The sequence below is a fragment of the Heliangelus exortis genome, chromosome 5 (genome assembly GCF_036169615.1).
Source record: "Heliangelus exortis chromosome 5, bHelExo1.hap1, whole genome shotgun sequence".
NCBI classification, from domain to species: Eukaryota; Metazoa; Chordata; class Aves; order Apodiformes; family Trochilidae; genus Heliangelus; species Heliangelus exortis.
The window spans coordinates 1,074,199-1,096,429 of record NC_092426.1 but is presented as its reverse complement, the minus strand read 5'-3'; the positions used below and the strand labels follow the sequence as shown (position 1 = coordinate 1,096,429).

The 22,231-nt window shown below is 47.6% G+C and overlaps 1 long non-coding RNA gene across 1 annotated transcript in view; it reads right to left on the bottom strand.

Moving 5' to 3' along the window:
* The window catches only part of LOC139796683 (uncharacterized), a 28,458-nt gene extending 17,899 nt beyond the window's left edge, over window positions 1–10,559 (bottom strand). The window contains exon 1 of the long non-coding RNA XR_011726091.1: window positions 10,455–10,559. This is a non-coding gene — a long non-coding RNA (uncharacterized lncRNA). The remainder of the gene's footprint in view (window positions 1–10,454) is intronic.
* Between the last annotated feature and the right edge of the window lie 11,672 nt (window positions 10,560–22,231).

Sequence of the window (22,231 nt, the reverse complement as noted above, 5' to 3'; positions counted from 1 at the left end):
TAGAAAACTCCTCAAATACAGAAGAAGAAGGTCAGAACAATTAGGATAAAACAAACACTTCAGCACAATGCACCCTGATTATTTTTGCAACAACCACTTAGCAAACTCCAGGAACAGTTGATGCATTTCAAACTCAAGTCATCACCACCTTTTCCAAATAATCCAACACCAATTCAGCAAATCTCCAAGCTAAGCCCCCTGTCCAGGCCCTGTTCTTTTAACAAGCTCTCCCTGGAGTGTCAGATTTGTTTCACACACTGACCCCAGGGACTGAAACAGCAACGTGGCACAAACCATGCCCAGAAAGGAGATAGAGAAGGATAAAGTAAATTATTCTGAATGTACAGATACAGTCTACAGGTGCTGCCATTCCCCAGTACTTATGAGCTCTCTCAAGTCCATAAAATTAACTTTTTCATGCTTTTGTCCCATTGCAGCATTCACACAAAGCTGGCAAGGCTCTGGTCCAGGAGTGCTGGGAGGTTGGTGGGTGCACAGGGGTCAGTGAAGAAGAAGGAAGAAAACTTGTCAGGAAGGTGACGTCCCCTGAAATAACTGGGGTTGGAAGGTTCCCCCAGCCCAACCCCCCTGCAGTATCAGGGACACCCTCACCTAGATCAGGTTGCTCAGAGCCTCCTCAAGCCTCACCTTGAATATCTCCAGGGATGAGACCTCAACCCCCTCCCTGGGCACCCTGGGCCATTGTGCCACTGCCCTCATGGGAACCTTTCCCAGGTGGAAGTTCAGTCTCCCACATTACACCTGCCAGGACACCACCAGCCAGGGAACAACCAGATTTTTATGCACACCAAGAACACTTCAGGCACAACCCAGCTACCCAGCCTGACAGGGACTCTGACCCTGCTGAGAACTCGTTGCTTTTTCCCTTAAAACATTCCATGGTGGGAAATCTCCCCTGGCCAACATCTGGCAGGAGCACAGCCCCTCAGGGTGAGCAGTTCCTTGCTCAGGTGTAGCCACAAAGCACACACACTGCACTGGAGAGGAGGTGGACACAAAACCCAGCAAAGACCCAATATCCCTGCTATGGGAGGAGCCATCACCACCACCTAGAGCTGGGAACCTCAACACTCTGCCCATTGCTTCAGAAGATGAATTTTATAGCCAGGCTGACTGGGTTAATGCCTGGATCATGTTTTCTTAGATTCTTGGCATGGTTTTTGTCTCCAGGTCTAAGCCATCTCATTGCTTTGCCTGTTATTTTTGAAATATAATAAAGAGAACTCTGAAAGGCAAGGAGAGCAGAGGATGCTGATGGTTACTGAACTGTTCACTGAGGAAGTGATCAATCCAGGTTTGGTCCACTTAATTTTCAGCCCACATAACGAGTACATTTGTTGTGCTGCTCTTTTAAGCTTTGTTGTCAAGGCTACAATGATACCCTCCATGTCAGAAGATGAATCTGTTGTGAAGAACTCCTTTCCATTAGCATTTACTCAATCAAATTTGACTTGAAGGCAGCATCTGTCCAATAATTTTTGCTTAAAGTAAAGCCATTATTTATAATATCCAGCTCAACAGCAAAGCCCATACATCTTTCTGAAAGCAAGCTCCAGCCACTGGGAATGCTGCTGCTGCTGCTTTTTCACCTGAGAGATGTCAGGGGGAAAGGCTCTGCCGTGGTCATGCACTGAAATAGTCTCTTATGATTGAGGTGAAGGGTTCAAAAGCAGCACAGACAACAAGGGAGAGAATAACTTTGATGATTTATATGCACAGGGCCTCAAAAAATGTGGCTACTGAAGCTCAGAGCCCAGAGAGCCATCCCAAGACCTCCCTCCCACAACCTGCACATCCAAGCCCAGCACCCTCATTCCACCAGCTACATCCTCTGACGGGGTAGGTGACACAGCCCCTTCCCAAACTTCTGTGTAATTGCAAGGTGTTCCTGCTTCATGAACACCCAGCCCCTCCCAGGAGCTCTGCCCAGCAGGATGTGCTCAAACAGCTCAGCCAGGCACCCAGCAGAGCTGCTGCATCTCTCCATCCTTCCCTGCCCACTGGCTTGAAAATGGAAATATTAGGCTTTCCCTCCCCTTTGCTCTCTTTTGAAGCAGAAATGGGGAGGTCAGATGAGGTTTTTATGGCTAAGATGAGGCTTGGGCAGCATTTAACCCTCTTGCTCCCACGGGTGATGGCACAAGGAGGCTGAGACAACTTTTTTCCCCAAAAAAACCCCATGTCATGCTTTTTGAGAGTCTCTCCACTTCAGGAATGATCGAGATCTTTTCATTCCTAAGCAGTTCAAAAAAGCACTGACAGTAGAATTTATCAAAAAGATATCTTGCTAGCCAAACCTGATTGTTTTTTTTTTAATAGACTTATCAAAGAAAAATTCAAGGAATCTGAATTACACCTGGAGTGAAGTGGCAGATACAGTCTCAGAGAAATTCTCCCTTGAAAACTAATTAAATAGGCTTAGATAGAAGCACTTTCATGTGGGCTGGAAATTAATTGAAAGGCAGCGTAGAAAAGGTAATGATGAATATTAATGTGCCAAGTTGGTGGCAGTATCTAACTGGGTGAGATTTTTATCTTCTGTGGCCAGGGCAATATTACAGGAAGACATTGCAACCCTTGTGGTTTCAATTAAGAAAAAACCCAGGTTAAAGCACACATGGGCTTGGAAGGAAACACATTCAGCTGGGAGTGTGAACTTTTAAGGTGAGTGGAGATAAACTCAGCACAAGCAGGATGCAGAGTGAGCACCCATGGCTCTGCTCTTCCCTTCATTCCTGGCCATGTACTGCCACAGTGCTGAAAGCAAAGCTGCTGGGAAGAGCTTCCACAGCATCACAGCATTTAGAATCCTAGAATGGGCTGGGCTGGAAGGGACCTCAGAGCTCATCAAGTCCAACCCTTGCTCCACTCCCCCCGTGGTTCCCAGCCCATGGCACTGAGTGCCACATCCAGGCTCTTTTGAAATATCTCCAGGGATGGAGAATCCACCCCTTCCCTGGGCAGCCCATTCCAATGGCTGAGCACCCTCTCCAGAAAGAAATTCTTTCTAATGTCCAACCTAAACCTCCCCTGGCACAACTTAAGACCGTGCCCTTGGAGGTTGGAAAAGATCTCCAAGATCATCAAGTCCAACCCTAACCTAACACTGACAGGAATTTCCCTAAGCACTGTGTCCATCCCACTCTGAAACCCCTCCAGGGATGACGGGGACTCCTGGACAGTGCCTGAGATCCCTTCCAGTGATGAAATTCTTCCTGACATCCAATCTAAACCTCCCTGCTGTAACTTGGGCCCATTATCACTGTCACGTCACTGAACAGACCCCACCTCTTTACACCCTCCTTTAAGTGATGAGCTCTCCGCTCTCCTCCAGCCTGAACACCCCCAGCTCCCTCAGATCTGAGCTCCAAAACTTCCCCAGCCTCTGGTGGGTGCTGGGCACCCTGTGGGCTCTGTGTCCATGCTGGGAGCCATGTGAATACCTGGTGGAATTCCAGCCTGCAGTGCCAGGGTTCCCTCCCTCCCCTTCTCCTATAGGATGCAGCTGGTTATGCCCCACAAATGGTCAATATCTCTATAGAGAGATGTGCTTCAGGACAGGAGCTGCAGTCAAGGATTTCCCTGTCTTCAGAAGCTCTCAAAGAAAAACACAAGACTGAAATCACTGTTCTCACTCAAGAGTTTTTTCCATCTACTCAACTCCAGATTGTCACAAGAACCTACATGGGCTGCCATAAAATAAATTCCAGAACATTTAAAAATTAGAAGTTTTTTTTTACTCTTTTGCATGAGAGGTATATTCACAGTCAAAAATAAAAGCCAGTCCTCAGGCAGGCAGCTGGGGGAAGTGCTGGCTTTCTAGACACAGTTTTGAAAACAAGGATGTTATTTTTCAGAAGCAAACAAACAAAAAAAAATTACTTGGTTTTTGTCTGAGCCCAAAGCTGACCTGGGTTTGCTGGAATTCCTCATCCTGGGTGGACAAGGTCTTCAGGTGAGAGGTGGAAATGCAGCAGCACTTTCCTGGCATGTGGTGGGGAAAAAAACACTGCAGATGGGGAAGGGGAAGCAGGAGGCTCCTGAGCAGCTCCAGGATGCTCAGCCTGAGCAGGTTTGCTGCCAAGAGCTGTTTGCTGGATAAGGCACTTAAAAATCTGGTGGTTTGTATTCCTCCATTTGCTAATTACCCCCAGAAAGGTATTGCAGCCTGCCAGGGCACACCTCTGGTGTTTAATGTCTTTAAATATTGACAGATGGCTCCTGGTGCCCTGGCAGGGAGTGGAAGGTGGGAACACAACACTGAGCTGATTAAAAGCAAGGGGATCACCAGCTAAATCCATTCCTTCTTGACTTCTGGATGTGGAAGCAACTTCTCATTGCTGAAAGGGGTATTTTTTCTGATAGATCTGGCTTCTGAACTAGCAGTACAAACACTAGATGCTTCCTTCTTGTTCTGCTCAGAGTTTCCCCCTCCTTTCCTGCTGTGCAAAAGGAGCAGTTTTGTCTCACCCTGCAAAGGAATCAATTTTGTTCTTTCATTGAGAAAAGAAGAAAAGGAGAATAACAGACAAAGGCTGCTACTTAAAAGGAAAACTGTTTAGCACCTCAAGGTCCAAACTTAGAGCAAACCATGGTGTCCAAAGCTCTGCCTCTGCCCAGCCCAGCTATTGATCTGAAGAGACAAAAAGGAAACACAGAGAAATAAAGAGGCTGCTTGAGCCTCACCCAGCAGGTGAGGGGCAGAGCCAGGAGCAGTCTGGGCTACAGCCTCTGAAATGTCACCCCTCCTTCCCTGGGCTGCAGCAAAAGGACATTTAATCCAGCTTTTTAGAAGTCCTTCTCTTGAGGTCTCAGAAACCACTGATCAGCTGTTGGGTTGTGAGCCTACAAGAGCCACTGAAACAGCCTCGTGACCCCAGAACAGGAGGTGCAAAGGGAAAAACTGGGAGAGATTCCTTTTCTTCTCCTGTTCACATGGCAGCCCTGAGATTCTGCTGCAGCCAAATGCACTCTGAGTGTCCATGAATCTTCAGCTGGAAATCTCTGCTGGGCCAAAGTGCTGAGCTTGCTGAGTGCTCCTGACCACTCTCACCCTGGGCTCCCTGAGCAAACACCTCTCACAAGCATCACTATGGCCCTAACTGCTCACAGGGTTATTGACCCAAGAGAAATTATCAAACAGAAGTTTCCACTTCTTTTTAAATTGGAGGCTTAAAGGGTGCAGGTAAATGAAGATGGAAAACAAGTCAAGGGAAACCAAAATTAACATCACTCTCCCAAGAAGGTGCAGGCATGAATATGGATGATGCATTAGGGATCTGACTGATGAATGACCCATAACTCATCAGAAGTAATGGCTTACACTGAAGAATGGAGGTTCCTCTTTCAAGATGAAACATGAGTCACTTAAACGCCTTCCACGTCACCCTGCAAAAAACCTTTTTGCTATTTAACTGAAGTACTGTTTTCTTTAGAAAAAAAATCAGAAAAGCTGCCTCTGGTTTCAATATGATGAGGCATTAGTCAAAATAAAGAATCCAGCTCCTGTTTCCTTGCATCATCACTGGCTTCACTCACGTTGCTTTGTCAGCATTTGGCAGTTGTCTCTCCAAAGGAATGGGCAAAGGTCCCATTCCCAAGAAATAGGAGATCCCAAACACAGCTCCTCCCCATGGGCAGAGCTGCAGAATGAGCTCAGCCAAAGGAGTGAGGACATTGCTAAGACCCCCCTGACACTGAGTGAATTGCCCTGCTTAGTCAGATGCTCCAGGTGCTGGTTGGTTCCACAAATCAGAGAACCACAGACTCAGTCATTTTGGTTGGGAAAAAACCTTCAAGATCAAGTCCAATCCTTCCCCCAGCAGTGCCCAGGCCACCCCTGCCCCATGTCCCTCATCCCCACATCTCCAGGGCTCTGAAACCCCTCCAGGGATGATGGGGACTCCAGCCCTGCCCTGGGCAGCCTGGGACAGGCCCTGACAACCCTTTCCAGGGAGAAATTGTTCCCAGTTTCCAATCTAAACCTCCTTTGGACAACTTGCAGCCATTCCTCTCGTCCCATCACTTGTTCCTTGGGAGAAGAGACTGACACCCATCTCCCTACAACACTTTATCTCCATTTCTTCCAAACCCTGCACACAGATCATTCTCTCTTCCTCAGCTTGTAGACCACACACCTTTCCCATCTCTGAGCTTTCCAGGGAGAAAATGTTCCTAATAACCAACCTAAATCTCCCCTGGCACAACTTGAGGCTCTTTCCTCTTGTCCCATCCCTTGTTCCCTGGCTCCAACCTCCTCTCAGGGGCTTGCAGAGAGCCAGAAGGTCTCCCCTCAGCCTCCTCTGCTCCAGGATCAACACCCCCAGGGCCCTCAGCTGCTCCTCCCAAGGATGCTCCCAGAGGATGCTCCCAGAGGATGCAGGACCAGCAGCAGTGCCCATTGCACTGAGCCTTTCCAGGCTGTTTCACAGCCCCATTTTGTGTTTCTGCAGAGCTCAGCAGAGGGAGGACAGCAGAGCTGTGCAGGGATCAGGCACTCAGCACAGGATCTGGTTCCTCCAGCCTTCTTCAGCATTGGCAATTGGTTCCAATCCAAACTCTTTTTAAAAATATATTAAACAAGTATATAGGAATGTTCTCCATGCAAAACCTTAATGAAATGTGATGCTTTTCCCCCTCTATCTGCTCAGGAAAGCAACAAATCTTCCCCACATATTTTTTGTAAGCAACCCAAGTTCTCACCAATTCATTGTTTCTCTGCCACAATGCTACCCACATCCCCACAGCCACCTCCTGCCCAACATCCCCTCTCCTCCAAAGCCACTGTCACCCTCCCCTTCAGCTTCAGAGGAGGAAAACACAGCAAGAGCTGAGGTGTTTCCTGCCTCCTCCATGCTCCTCAGCACCTCATGAATCCCAGAATGTCAGGGTGGAAAGGACCTCAAGCATCATCTGGTCCAAACCTTCTAATATTTGAGCTGTCTCAGAATCCTCCCCTCCCAAACTATTCTGACTAAATCAGAAGATACTAAAAAGCCACTGTGTCATCTCTGCCAATCATTAAGTAAAATTGACTGTGTAAAGGTAATTTTGTTCAGGTAATATTTTAAAAATTGAAGATACCATCTGATCACACCACTCTCTCCACTCAGGTTTACAAAGCAGTGCTGGAAAACCAACCCCCTCATGTTTTCTGCTGCACTGTACTGCATTTGCTATTTGATGGCCTGGTAACACTGTAATGGTCTTGAATGAGCATTTAATTTAAATTTAATAGGGCAGCTTCTCTGTTGTAATTAAATATCAATTGATTGTTAAAAGAGCACTTGCTAGATTTAATATATAAGAGATAAACTTGGTTTGCTACATAATTAACTGAAAACACAATAAAAGTGCAATTAAATTCCTAGAGCACAGAACTCGTAAAAAAAGTTGATCAAGTTGGTGGACATGAGAGGAATTAAACAGGAATTATGTTAAAAATTGTGTTTAATAATGATACTGAGAGCCATTAATTACTTTGGTTAACTATTGATGACTTTGACCTTTGATGCAGAGGTTCCTTTGAGATGGAAATCAAACAATGGAAGTGACTGTGAGTGTTCCCCGGGGTGGGCAGGTGTCAGGAGAGAGTTTTCTTCAAACGGGTAGAGAAAAAATGTCAGGCATCTGATGGAATTTTAATGGTTTTTTTTTTCCTGCATTTGTAGCTGGTGTTAATCGTGTCTACACATTAAGCATTCAGCCTTTTAAATATGTAACTTCACTGTAATTTACAAATAGGAAAAGTAAATGGGATTAATTACCCACTTTGGTAATTAATCCCCATTTTGCCTTTTGTAATTCTTTTGGAGATGTTTTTATAACAGGGTCAGTCTCTTAAAAATGGAGCCATAAAAAAAAAACCCCAAAAAACCCCAACCAAACCCAGGCAGAGCAATGGCTTTGGGTGCCAACCATGAGAAGCCAAGAGCATTAATCCCACCTCAGGCTCAGCCTCCCCCAAGCAAGCTGAAGGAAACAACAACAGAAATGATGCAAGCATCCCAGAAATTCATCCCAAAGCCCATAGAGACACACTTGGCATTGCTCTGAACTTCCTTCACTTATTGAAGTCCCCTCGGTACTAAATTAAGAGACTTTCTGATTACAAGACATCACCAAGGCTCTTTTTTTCCACTCCACCTTGTCTCACACTCTGCCTGTCCAGCCCTGCCCATGCCAGCCCCACACTTTCCTCCCCCCAGCACAAGCTGCACACAAACCCCAAACAGCAGCACAGCAGAATATCAAAATCCTGGGTTCTGCCCAGGCTCCCTGGCTCAGACATCCCAACCTGCTGCCTACCAGGCTCCTTCAGTCATTTTTCTTCCATTCCAATTTAAGGAGAAAAAGCTTTGTTTGGTTTCTTTGGGTTTTTTTAATTATTGTACAAGAATTCAGCCCGTGACCCCGTGCTGGGATGTTCCCCATGAAGTTGCTGTGGGTTTGAGGGGGGGTCAGGACACCAGAGCAAAATCTGTGTCACTCCCCATCACCATCCCAGATGGGACTTGCTTGTCCCAAAAGCTGCCAGGTGCCATGAGGACATATCCCAGACTTATCCAGACTCCATGGGCTTAAGCATATTTGTTTATTTATTTATTTACTTTGGGATGGGACTGCTTTTTTTTCATTTTCCCTGCAATGAACCTGTCAAAGCCATTCTCAGTGTTCAACATAAAATAAAGAGTGAAACCAGGAGTGGTTTTTTTTTTAAGTCAACTCTTTGCCAAAATAAAGCCTGAGAAGGGTGTCTTTTATGCAATAGAAATAGAATTGCTATGAGCAGAGAAATCTTTTTTTTGGGGGGGTTGGTGCATTGTGGCAGAGCTAAAAGGAAGCAGAGATGGATGCTGAGACCAGTGTGCTGGGCAAGCAGGGCATTAATGATGCTCAGCCTGGAGCTGAGGAAGAAGTTCTTCAGGAGGAGGGTGCTGAGCCTCTGGAACAGATTGCCCAGAGAAGCTGTGGCTGCCCCCTCCCTGGAGGTGTTCAAGGCCAGGTTGGATGAGGCTTGGAGCAACCTGGGCTGGATGAGAGGTGTCCCTGGGCATGGCAGGAGCTTGGAGGAGAGGAGCTCTCAGCTCCCTCCCAACATCACCCATTCTGGGGTTCTGTGACCAAACCACAAAACCTTAAACCATTCCTGTTCATTCCCATGTTCACAGCCACCAGGGAGATGAGATTTACAGAGATCCCTTTTATTCAGCCAAACTACCCAGGACTAAAGAGGTTTTGGACTTCCTGAGACACAGATGGCCACAGCATCCCTGTGAAATCTGTGCTTGTCCCACCAACCCCCCCACTCTCAGGAGAGGACCTGCTCTCACTTCCACACCTCCTGACATGGTGTAGCCTGACCTGGACCAAGGCTCGAAACTGTGCCCTAAAATAAACACTGAGTAATAAAGTGAAAACACAACATTAAGGCCAAAGATTTCCTATCATTACTCAACACAGACAAAGGCAGATGGGAGAAATGTCCCTCCAAGAGGGAAGGTGACAACTCATTGCTAAAACTCAAGAGAAGCAACCACAAAATGACAGAGAGGCAGCTGCTGGGACAGGCACTTGTTCTGCTTACAGGGACAGGCTGGTGCCCCACATCCCTTTTTAGTCTCAATTCCAGGATGCAAAAACCAAAATGAAACAAACCCCATGCTGGAATTATTTTTAGCACAACAGCAGAGAAATGCTTGGATGTTTCTGTTTGATTTTGAGGTCTGACTTGCAAAACTTCTCCCCAGTACATTTGTGGAAAATGAGCACCAAGCCTCTGTTACTCACAGGACACAATTTAGGAATATGGAAATTGTATTTTCACGTAGCCCAAAACTAGCAAAGCTTAAGGGCTTTGCAGCTGAGAACCAAACTGATCCAAGCTCTTTGGGGAATTAATGCAAAAATTCCTCATTGCCTTCTCCTGGCATTAAAACAGACCCTCAACTGACTTTATAATCTACAAAGGGAAAATAATTGAGATTTCCAGAAAATTGGCTCTACATTATTTTAACAGTAGAAAGGTGGGAAACAGGAGACACTGGATCTTTTTCTGCCAATCCAGAGATAAAGCCATTCTCATAAAAATCCTTTGTTAAAATGCTTTTTGGAGAAGGTCCCATGCTAGGAAGGTGGGTTTGCTGAGGAGATGTCACGAGTGACTCCCTCATTTGCTGTCACCTCATTTCCAGCAGAGTGGTAATTGCTCAGATCATGACTTTCTAAGTAGGCACAAACTTCCTTTCTTCTTCCTTCCCTCCTGCCAGAAGCTTTCCCACTTCTGACTTTATAGCCACTTCTCTTCCCCCTCACCCTCTTATTAGAGCAGGGAAGTAATTAACACCCAAACATTTCCAGCATCAGCACAACAGGAAGGAAACAGATCCTGAAGACAGCATCCAGAAATTCTCCAAATGAAGGCTGGAACTTACCCACTGCTCCTTCTTCCCCAGGAACCAACCAAGGCTGTAGGCAGGAGCTTCAGCCTCTCCTCCAAAGGAGCTGTGCAGGCACAGGGGATGGATGGGGCTCTCATCCTCCTGGAAGGAAACACCCAGCAATTTGTTAAAATGTCACACCTGGATTGTCAAGTTGGGATTTTAAAAGACAGGCAAAAATTTTAATTTGCATAACACAGGCAGGCAACACGACTGCTCTGCCTTCACACCAAGCTGCTGCTCATTTACTTTTTTTTTTTTTTTTGCATCAGCTTTTCCTTGGTTTCTGTGTTTTTCAATAAAGACAGACCATGATAACCAGAACTTCTGATGACCAAACTCCCTCTCCCTCACCATCTCTATTAAAAAAAAGAGTAACTTTCTGTAAAAATGGGCAATTTCCTCATTTGAACACTTCCATTTTCATACAGATTCCCATTGGACACCAGAGGAAAATGTTTCCCCATGAGGACAGTCAGAGCTTGGAATGGTCTCCCAGGGGAAGGGGGGGATTCCCCCACTCTGGAAAGGTTGAAGTCTCAGCTCCAGGGGGTGCTGAGACATCTCAGAGAAACAAGAATCTGAGAAGGGTTGGAGCAGATGGGCCTTGGGGGCCCTTCCCACCTGACACTCTGGGGTTCTGGGATTTTGATCCAGTGACACATCCTTGCTCCAGCATAACCCCAAACCTGCTGCCTTTTCTCTTTCCCAGTAAAGATCCAGGAGTGCCCAAGATCAGAAGATCAGAGTTATACAAACCAGTCATGACCAGACACCCCTGCTCCTGCTCAGATTTCCTCCCTCACCTTCTCCTCTCTTTAGAGCCCTGGAAAAATTTTATTTAAGAGGAGAGCTTGGCTGCAGCCTCACCTCCAACAAGCTCCTTCATTAGCATTCACTTTACAGCAGCAGAAATAAAGTTCCCTTTTTCTTCCCCCCCTTGCAGAAAGAACAAACAAAAGCTTTATTATTCCCTGCACTGTCTGCAGAAGTCAGACAACTCCTTGGCTTCCATGAAGATCAAATATTAATGCCATATTCCAAGCAGGATTTTTTAAGCTCTCAGCATCTCACCATGTTGAGAATGATGGCTGGAGACAAAAAAGTCCTTTAAAACCTGGGATGCTCCCAGATGAAAAACAGGAGGTTGGTGAATTTTGGATGAAACTGAGGGAAGCTACAGGGGAATTCCCTGGCAAAAAAACCAAAACAAAACAATGTGGAAAGCAAGGGAGGCAAGGATTCACCTCCAGGAATGGATCTGCAGGGGGAGGGCTGGGGATTGCCTGGCCCCAAGGGGTGGGAGCTGGAGCTTCAGCCTCATCCCATCCCACCATCCCATCTCATCCCAAGCCACCAGCTTGAGGCAGAGATGTGACCCAAATGACAACATCAGCAGCTCAACAAAAACCAGCCCTGCCAATCTGTCAGCTTCAGGCACTGCCAGGATCCCCAGGAAATAACCATTCCTTCTCTCTTTCCTCTCCTTATTTACATTTTGCCACCTCCTCATCCCTGTGGGGAGAGGCAGATACTTCACTCATGTTCCCACCAAGCCCTGTGACACAAGGAACTGGGCAACAAGAAGGAAGGAAGGATGAAGACCACAAGAGTGGGATGGTCTCCCAGCCTCAGGGAGATGGAGGGCAATCTCCTGGAGGAGCAGGAGCATTCCCAAGCTTTTGCCTGAATGGTTTTTGGTGCTTCACTCCTGACCTCTCTTTAGCATCAGTGCCCCCTTAGGCCAGCCAGGTGCTGCCTCTCATGGTATAAGCTCCAGAAGAAATCTCTGCTGGAGCCCTACAAATCCCCCCCAAAGCTGACAGCCTTGCAGACCCCCCCAGGTGCTGAGAGAAGGGGGAAAACTTCATTTCTGGGGAAGGTTTGGTTCCCATCTCCTCCCAGAACTGCTGGAGGAGACCCTGGGGTGGGTGGCCATGGCCCAGTTGGTGACAGCATCTGGTCTGGTCACACAATATTCCAAAGGGATGAGGAACAACCTTCCCTCTGAACTGGAGAGTTTGGGACTGCAGCAGGGACAGAGCCTCAGCCTTTGATCTTCACAGAGCCATCAGTTGGAAGGGACCTCTGGAGATCATCCAGTCCAACTTCTCTTGTACCAACTATGTCAAATGGAAAATATTGACTTATTTCAGAGATCACAGGGAGGTTTCTGTTTGCTTAAAAAAAATCCAGCAATACTCAATAAAGATTCCAACTGGATTTTTCTACTTGTATCAAGATGTGAGAGCTGCTATCGTGAGCATCTGCCTGGATTTCCAGGAGCTTGGGTGTTTAAACACCTGACAACTCTTTTTTTTTTCTAGTGTCATCATCTAGTTAAATTTCCTGTCTAAATCCATTTGCACAGGAAAGTCAGAATTTATGCTGTTCAAATTAATTGCTAATCAGGAAACAATCCCATCCTGGTTTGGGTGTGCAGGGACCTTAAAGCTCCTCCATTGCCACCCCTGCCATGGTCAGGGACACCTCCCACCAGCCCAGGTTGCTCCAAGCCCCATCCAACCTGGGCTGAGACACTGCCAGGGATGGGGCAGCCACAGCTTCTCTGGGAATCTGGGACAGAGCCACGGGCAGGGGACACCTCTCACCAGCCCAGGTTGCTCAAACTCCTCATCCTTAAAATCTTCTCCAGGGTGTTCACCACCCCATCTCCCTCCCCAGCCTTCCCACATCAGCTCCTGCAGAGCCTTAGGAAACATTATCTCAGGGGAAGCAGAACACAAGAACCCCCTTAGCTGGGTGAAACCAAAGGTCCTTTCAGGCTGAACTGTCCCAAAACATTGGCCATGGCCGAGCCAGCTTCTACCTTAGAGATGTGCTGAGCAGGAGGTGAAGCAAAAGCCACTGCACATGTCACAAATCCTGTTTAAGGGCCACGAGGCTCCCTGAACAACTGGGGGAAAGAATAATAAAGACTTTTTAAACTCTCTGAAGAACAGGGTTACAGTTTACAACACAAGCACCCACAAAATCTTTCAAGAGGGGACCACGAACACAACATCCACTCCCCCTCACTGGCAGACTCCGTGCATTTTGTTTCCAAAGAGGAAGCTGCCACCGGGCTGGCTGCTGATTAAAAGGGGGTTTAGTTTGTTTTGGGGTTTATTTTACACTGCTGGCTTTACAAGCAGCTTGCTTCCTCCTACAGCATTCCCCCTGCAGCACAAAGAAACCACCCCGCGCTCTTTCAGAGCCCCTTCACCATTCCTTTGCAGCTCCGCAACACCCGAGATCAGAGGGAAACGCGAGGGAAGTGGGAACCCAGCGTGAGCATCACCCGGAGCCCACGCTGCGGTTCGGCGTCCGCGGGGGAGCAGCCGCTGCGCAAGGGTTCTGCTGCTCCCCATCGGTGAGCTCGGCTACTGCAGACCCCGCGGAGCCGGCACCTGCGATCCAGCATCCCAGGATCCAGCATCGCCACGGCTCCATCCCCACGATCCACCATCCCCACACTTCAGCATCCCCACTCTCTAGCATTCTCATGGCTGCATCCCTACTCTCCAGCATCCCCACAGCTCCATCCCCACGATCCAGCATCCTCACAGCTCCATCCCCACTCTCCAGCATCCCCAGGGCTGCTGGGTCCCCATTCCTTCTGATTTTTCTTCTCCTGTCTCCAAGAACGGAGCAGTGGGATGCAGAGATGTTGTCGGGGCAGAGCTTAGGGGGAGCAGGAGGCATTAACCCTTCAGTGACCACACCTGCACCAAGCTCTGCTCTGCCCTTCACAACAGGCACTCAGCATTTTGCACTCCCCTGGCTGCTCTTCTGTTCCCAGGGCACGGGCACTGCTGGAGAAGCCACAGCTTCACCTGACTGAGGGAAAAACTCGTTGTCCAATTTCCATTCCCAACCAGAATCAGGGAATCATTTTGGTTGGAAAACACTTTTAAGATCACAGAATCCCAGACTGGTTTGGGTTGGGAGGGACCTTAAAGCTCCTCCATTGCCACCCCCTGCCATGGTCAGGGACACCTCCCACCAGCCCAGGTTGCTCCAAGCCCCATCCAACCTGGGCTGAGACACTGCCAGGGATGGGGCAGGGGCTGTGCTGCTGGTGGGGCTGCCACCATCTAGGGAAAAGCTGGATCTGCACAGCTCAGGTTCCAAACATGCACTGGTGTGCAGGGAACCAAAGGGAATGACGGGGACTGAGACCTCCCTGCAACTGCCCCTCTGCAGTTTGGTATCTGTGATTGATGCTCATGGATTGAAAAGCACCCACAGGGACACCTTGGGCACTCAGAGCCTCCTAAAAACACCTTGGTTGGAAAAGACCTTCAAGAGCATCACTGGGAGCTACAAAGATGGAGACTCCCTATGGACAAGGAGTCCCATGGACAAGACAAGGGGCAATGGGCACAAGTTGCTCCTGGGCAGATTCCCATTGGACACCAGAGGAAAATGTTTCCCCATGAGGACAGTCAGAGCTTGGAATGGTCTCCCAGGGGAAGGGGGGGATTCCCCCACTCTGGAAAGGTTGAAGTCTCAGCTCCAGGGGGTGCTGAGACATCTCAGAGAAACAAGAATCTGAGAAGGGTTGGAGCAGATGGGCCTTGGGGGCCCTTCCCACCTGATCAAGCCCAACCCTAACCTAACACTGACAAGAATTTCCCTAAACCCCATCCCCAAGCACTGTGTCCATCCCACTCTTCAATCCCTCCAGGGATGATGGGGACTCCAACCCTGCCCTGGGCAGCCTGGGCAGTGTCTGAGAACCCTTCCAGAGAAGAAAATCTCCAGAGATCCAGACAGACCCAGCCAGAGCCGACGAAAAATGATGGGAGGGAAGAGCAGCCCTCCAGGACATGGACATTTGGGAAGAAGCTGTGGCTGCCCCCTCCCTGGAGGTGTTCAAGGCCAGGTTGGATGAGGCTTGGAGCAACCTGGGCTGGATGAGAGGTGTCCCTGGGCATGGCAGGAGCTTGGAGGAGAGGAGCTCTCAGCTCCATCACCCATTCTGGGGTTCTACCTCACCCTTTCACAAAGCATAAAAAGCATTTATATAAAACATTTACATTTATGTATAAATGTATTAAAAAAGTAGAACTATAAATATAATTTAAGAACATCTGTAAATACATCTGTCCAGGGAGGGAGAGAGAAGCAGAAGGAAGAAGAGGAAGCCATTCCAAAACTCAGGAACCAGCCCAGAGCCACATGAAGCAGGTACCTCTCATGCCCACTCCTGTGCCAGCCTGGCACTAATATTAAGCAAGAAAAAAACAGCCCTTAGCTGCATGCATGGGTGCTTCAGTCACCTGGAGATGACATTATTTTGTTGCAGCATCTTCAGGTAGATTTCAATTATTCCAGATTTTATTTTTTTTTTTTTTACTACCAGTGGGGAAAACACAGAAGCCTGTCAGCATTGGCTGATTGGCAATGTGATGTAATTATCATCAAGCCTTAGTAAAGGATTTTAAATTAAAGATAACTTGGTCTGTAAATACTTTGTGTCTGGATTATTGTTCCCTTTTTCTAATGGCTTTTGGCATAGGCCCTGTCAGTGGTTTATTGTACAACCCTTTGGCTGTGACAATGTCTTCTATGAATAAATCATACACTTCACTAAGCACCAGACGATGGCAAAATGCACCAGCAGATGAAAGAAGCAATAAAGAACCATTACAGCTGCCTGTTCTCCTCTGCAAGTTTACATCACCAGCTGATTTAATTTCCTATTTGTAAAGGCACAGCTCCCCACAATGCCATTATGAAATAAAATCAGAGGTGTTCACACGGGCACAAATGAGAAGTGAGTCACCTGCCTGGTTACAAGGAATATACTCAGACATGTTCTGCAGCATCTGATTTGTAAGCTCAGGTCAGAAAGATGCCAGAGCATTTACAGGGAATGAAATATCTCAGGCACAGCACTGCCACAAGTGCTGAACCCCTGAGTACACCTGCTTCAGATCTGCTTTTACCATGGAAATGGGTTACAAGTAGGGAACAACCTTATCCTGATGTCTCAGGACTTCAAGGGGGGTCCAGAGCAGCTGGAGACTCCCTATGGACAAGGAGTCCCATGGACAAGACAAGGGGCAATGGGCACAAGTTGCTCCTGGGCAGATTCCCATTGGACACCAGAGGAAAATGTTTCCCCATGAGGACAGTCAGAGCTTGGAATGGTCTCCCAGGGGAAGGGGGGGATTCCCCCACTCTGGAAAGGTTGAAGTCTCAGCTCCAGGGGGTGCTGAGACATCTCAGAGAAACAAGAATCTGAGAAGGGTTGGAGCAGATGGGCCTTGGGGGCCCTTCCCAAGTCTGGGATTCTCTACAAGTAGCAAGGGGAGAGGATAAAGGCCACACCTGCACTTCTGCACTCACTGACCAGGAACTTACCCAAGACTGGAGCTGGAGAGCACCAGTGGTTGCTCTGCCCAAGGCAGGACCTCAGGGTGCTGCACCACTGAGCATCAGAGGGGAGCAGAGAGGATGCTCTGCCCAGGGAGCCCTGCACACTGAAACTGGAAATGCTGCAAAGGTGCTCAAAGCCTCCCCATGTCAATTACAGCACTTTTGGCATCAAACCTTTTAGAAAACTTTTCCACAGGGGAAATATTTCCAATTGGAAGTGACAGTGCAGTGGGAGGGCAAAGGCAGATCCTTCTGTGGCCACATTTGGAACACAGATGAATATTTTGAGGTTTAACTTTCTGGTTCTCTTGCCCTTCTCTCGTGTTTCCAGAGCCACAAACAAAATTCTCCCACTGCTGCAGTCGAGAGCAGACCACAAAGAGGCAGCTGGAAACAGGGGAAGTGCTTGGAGCCAACCTTTAAATTATTCCAAACTTAGAGTAAATTCTGCTGCTGCTCCAGCAGTTGTAAAACAACCACAAAGAAAACAAGAACTTGCAACAGCCCTTAATGCATTTTCTATTCTGGGTGGCAGAGCAGGGATGGGAGTCAGTGGCTTCTGCTCCAGGAGACTGTGGCTTTTCTAACATGCACTTCCACGTTTTTAAGAGCATCCCTCATAGCTCTGAAAGAGCCAACACAGAAAGTGCATTAGGCAGCAGCCTATGAACATCAGTGAGATGGTAAGGATGAGAAAAGCTGCCCCTGGTTTAGTGCCTGCTGTTAACCCCAAAAGCTTTAAGTGCTTAAAGAGGTCAGCTATGCTGGATAAATGTTTGGTTGCCTTCTCAGTAACAAATTATAATATTAAATGTCCTTTAAGGTGTCAGGATCTGGGGACAGAAGGGAATGTTTAGTTGGAAAATGAGTATCTTACATACAGTGACATAAAACAAAGCTGCAGCTTCATTAAAGGCTTTGCCTCTCACTACAGTCCCATAGTTACAGGTAAAAAACCCCTTTTGGGGCAGTCCTCAGAGCCACCAGAATGGGTGAATCCATAACTTTCCTCTGATTTTATGTGATTTTAATTTCAAAAACATGACAACTGTATCACAAGGCTTCTCTCTAAAGTCTCATCCTCTCAGATGCTGGGTTTCTCCTGCTCAAAGAACTCTGGACCTGTACCTCTTCCCCTGCCTCCCATCCTCTCTGTAACCTTGCTCACTCAGAGCTCCCTCTTCATATCCCTAGGTCCCTTCCAACCCCAACCATTCCATACCTGAACTCCTCTTCTTCCCTCTCCACCAACTGCTGGACACAGATTTTTTTCAGAAATCTCTCTCTGCATCTTTAGGTACCTAATGTCCCTCCCAAAGCCCCCACAGTCACTTTATGCTCCTATTTCCCAGGGAGAGCCCTTTCTATTGTATTTTTTTTCACCTTGAAGTGATGGAAGGGTCTCAGATAGCCAAGTTTCCCAGGAGTTCAGGCTGGAATAACTCCCTCAGATACTGCCAGACCCCATTACACCTCACACAGCTTTGGCTTCCACATCACCAAACATCCCCAGCCCGCTCTTACCAAGGACAAATGTTTCCTAATAAAGCCAATTAGAGGGCTTTATCACCACCATTCGGAGATGCTGGGCTCACTCTCAGGCCCCCTTCCTTGCTATTAATAATAATAAAGTAGAGTGACCAGCTTTGAAGCACACATGGATTCATAAATCCTGCTCAGCTGCTGGATATCCAAATGTCTGATTCACAAACTGCTTTTTTTTAAATCAAGGAGAGAGGAAAACCTCTAGTTTAAGGTCTGAAAAACCTCTAAAGCTGCACCAATTTTTGGATGCTTTTTTTTTTTTTTTTTTTTTTTTCCAGGCAGCTGAGGCTTTCCAAGAGCATTGCTTTGCTGTCTGGCACCACCTGCAATTGCAGCTCTCCCAGAGCTCCAGCCAGTGTCACCAGCACAATCTGTCACCTCCCAGACCCTCAGCCTGAACACACAGGGAGCCTTCCCTGCTGCCCAGACTGACACCTATCACCAGCTTTTGGAATGGGGCTGCATTATTTGGTCGAGCATTTGGCTAAGGATTTCCTCAAATTCCCCTAAGCAAACACTCAAGCCATTCATTTTTTTTTTTACAAGACAAACCTTTAGCTCTGCCAAGCCCCTGGTGCAAATTTCAAGGCTATTTTACCTTCCCATTCAGCCTGTTCATTAACACGTTGAACCCCAAGGTTCCCAGGGAAGGGCTGGGGAGTTTCAGAAGGCACAGAAACTGTAAAAGCTGTTTTCATTTCCCATTCGAGAGCTGCTTGCAAAAAGATGGACATTTTCCTTCTGGTTTTTTGGGGTTTTTTCTACCTGCTAGAGCTGCAGCAGAGAAAACTGCATGAAGCTGGCTGTATGGGTGGCTTCCTAAGTGCTACCCCCATAATGGATTTGCCCTCAAAAAACACAGAATTGTTTTGGCTGGAAAAAAACAAAAGACCTTTGAGATGTCAGGGGTTGGAAGGGTCCTCTGGAGATCCCTGAGTCCAAGCCCTGCCAAAGCAGGCTCACCCAGGTGATCAGCAAGTCAAACTATAAACCCAGCCCAGCCCAGGCCACCATTAAACCCTGTCCCTCACTGTCACCTCACCTCTGAATGCAGGAAAAAAATGATCCTTGGCATCAGGTGGCTTTTCCATCACTACAAGGAGGCTCTCCCTGGGAGCAGGTACACACAGCCAGTGGTCAGGAGATGGCTCTTGCTGCATGAACATCCCCATCCAAACACAACAGAGGAGTGCAAGACCCCCAGCCAAGCACATTGCTGCCTGGTAGGGGGGTTCTTTGGGCCCCCAACTCACCTGGGGGTGAGCCCACAAAGTCTCAGTGCACAGACTTGAATCCTCCTGCAAGCAGATGCTGATCTCAGGGATCATTTTGCACCATTTCTCATGCTTGAGCCTCCTCTTGTACAGAGGACCTGCAAAATTGTGTCCCCAGGAAGGTTTTTTCCATGAACCTTACTGGTTATTGTGGGATGCCCAGGCAGAACCTGCTGGGTGGGTGCAAAATTAACAAAGATGTCACACAATTCCCTTCATTCAGACTTACACAGGCACTCAGGGCATCATTTGCATTATTGCTAACACATACAATTTAGAGGCATGTTTGGATATGAATCTAACATGATAGCTTTAGTATGTTAATTAGATAATTGCTAAACATACTAATTGATTTTTAATTACAGAGAATGAGGCTTGCAGCAGAGCCAAGACTGGCAGATTTCTCTGTCATTAGAGAACAAAAGGAACTTCAGTTCTGCCTCAGCATCCCCAGGCTCAGACTCATCCTCTTTTCTCTACCTTTCCACTAAAGTCAGATAACAGTAGAAGGTGAGATGTGGTGGCTCTGGGGGTGTCCTGGAGGCCCAAAGCTTTGGTGTCTGGGTTTCCCAGAGGTGTTCCAGGCAGCTCTTTTCCAGCCCAGGAAACCACCTGAGAACACACCTAACTTCCTCTTACAAAAAAGTGGTGTTTCTGGACTCGTTTGTGCTAATCCAAGAGGGATTATGGCACTTGGCTACTGAAAACAGAAAAGATTTTGGGAGGCCTGATCACTGCAGACATCTGAGGCTTGGAAGGCAGCTGAGGACTCAGCACTCCAGTACTGCAACCACAGCCAAGAAAGCAGATTTCTAGCAGTCTATTGGCAGTCTATTTCCTTCATGCTCTTGCATGCTTCCAAAAATCATGTTTTCAGAGGAAGCTCTGAAGTGCAAAAATCCAATATTCATGTTCCAGGAACACATTTTCTCATTCTCACACAAAAAGATTTCTCTCCAACAAGATTTCTCCCCGCTAAGTGCTTCAGAGGAATATCCCCTGGAAATACAAGGGATGGGTTCTCCAGTGATGCTTTGCCTCTCCCCCTGAGCTCCCTGTTCCCCCTGCACCTACCCAAACCCCCCCTCTGTGTATGCTCCAGACCAGTGAGATCCAGTTCAGAACCAGTGCACAGGTGTTGGATCTCTCCTATCAGCCACCAAAACTGTCCCCAGATGAAATGCCCCCCCCGATGAACCCAGCACCTTGGAAGGGGAGAGATGAACTTAACTGGTGAATTTACAGCTCAGTGCTGCCCTCCTCTTCTGAAAGGTTCAGGTAAGCTGCAGACCTTGGAGCTTTATTCTTTTATTCTGCCTCCCTCCAGTCTCCATCCACACCACCATTTTTCCTGGTGCTCACTACCCCAGACTACCACAGCCCAGGCACTCCCCTTCCCCTCCTTGGGTCACTGATGAATATTTGTATTTATGGAACTATAAACCCCGTATGAAAACAAATCTTTACTTGTAAACAAAGCAGATTACATCTGCAGAGACTGAAATGCTGCATTTTAGCTCGAGTTATGGGATCAGTCAGCAGGCAGCAGGACAGAAAATGATGCTGCAGACTGCTCCGTGGTGCTGCTGGAACCCTCGAGACTCATTGCACAGCTGGGTACCAAAAACCCACACTCATATTTCACCCTCCTCCTTCCACCTGTTCAGCAAACACATATTTACTAACAGCTCATGTTTAGAATCATGGAATCATTTTGGTTGGAAAAAATCTTTAATGTCATCCAGCCCAACCCTTCCCTCAGCACTGCCCAGGTGTCCTGGTTTGGGCCAGGATAAAGGTGATTTTCTGTCTTGTACTTTTGCTTTTAGCTAAGTCTCTTGTAAGTAGTTGCACTTGCTGAAATGAACAGCAAGTTTCTCAGACAGTGTGTGTTTCTAGGACTGATAACACTTGATGTTTATAGTTACTGCTGTGCAGAGCCAAGGACACTGCTCAGCTCTGAGGAAAACATAAAGAGGTCCCACCTGCATCCCTCCTTTGGGGAGGAATGGACAAGACAGATGCCAGAATTGACCAAACAGAGTATTCCATCCCATATACCTCATCCTCAGTATAAATTTGAGGGATCACGAGGGCCAAGCCAGATTTCCTGCTTCCGGCTGCCTGCCCTTCCTGCTTCCCTTTCCTTCACCCCGGCATCCTGGAAGGATCCCGTCCGTTCCTCTGCCTGTGCTCCTGATCCATCCCAGCCCTTATCTGTGTGTTCCTGCCTCCAGCTCCCAACTGCTGCTGACCCCAGGATTCCAGCCTGGACTTTCCCAGAGCTGCCCTGCAGCCTCGGTGGTGACGTGAGAGCTATTGGGGGAAAGGAGGGAGGAATGTGGTATCCCTTTTCTTGTATATTTGTATATATTTAGTAATTTTTCCTATTTATCATTACTGTTTCATTAAAGTTGTGTAGTGTAGTTCCCAACCCATCAGTCTCTCTCCCTTATTCTCTCTCCTTTCTTATCAGGGAGGAGAGAGAGATTAACAGAGAGCCTCTGGTACCCGGTTTAATTGCCGGGCCAGTGTTAAACCCTGACACCAGGCCCCCCCTGCCCC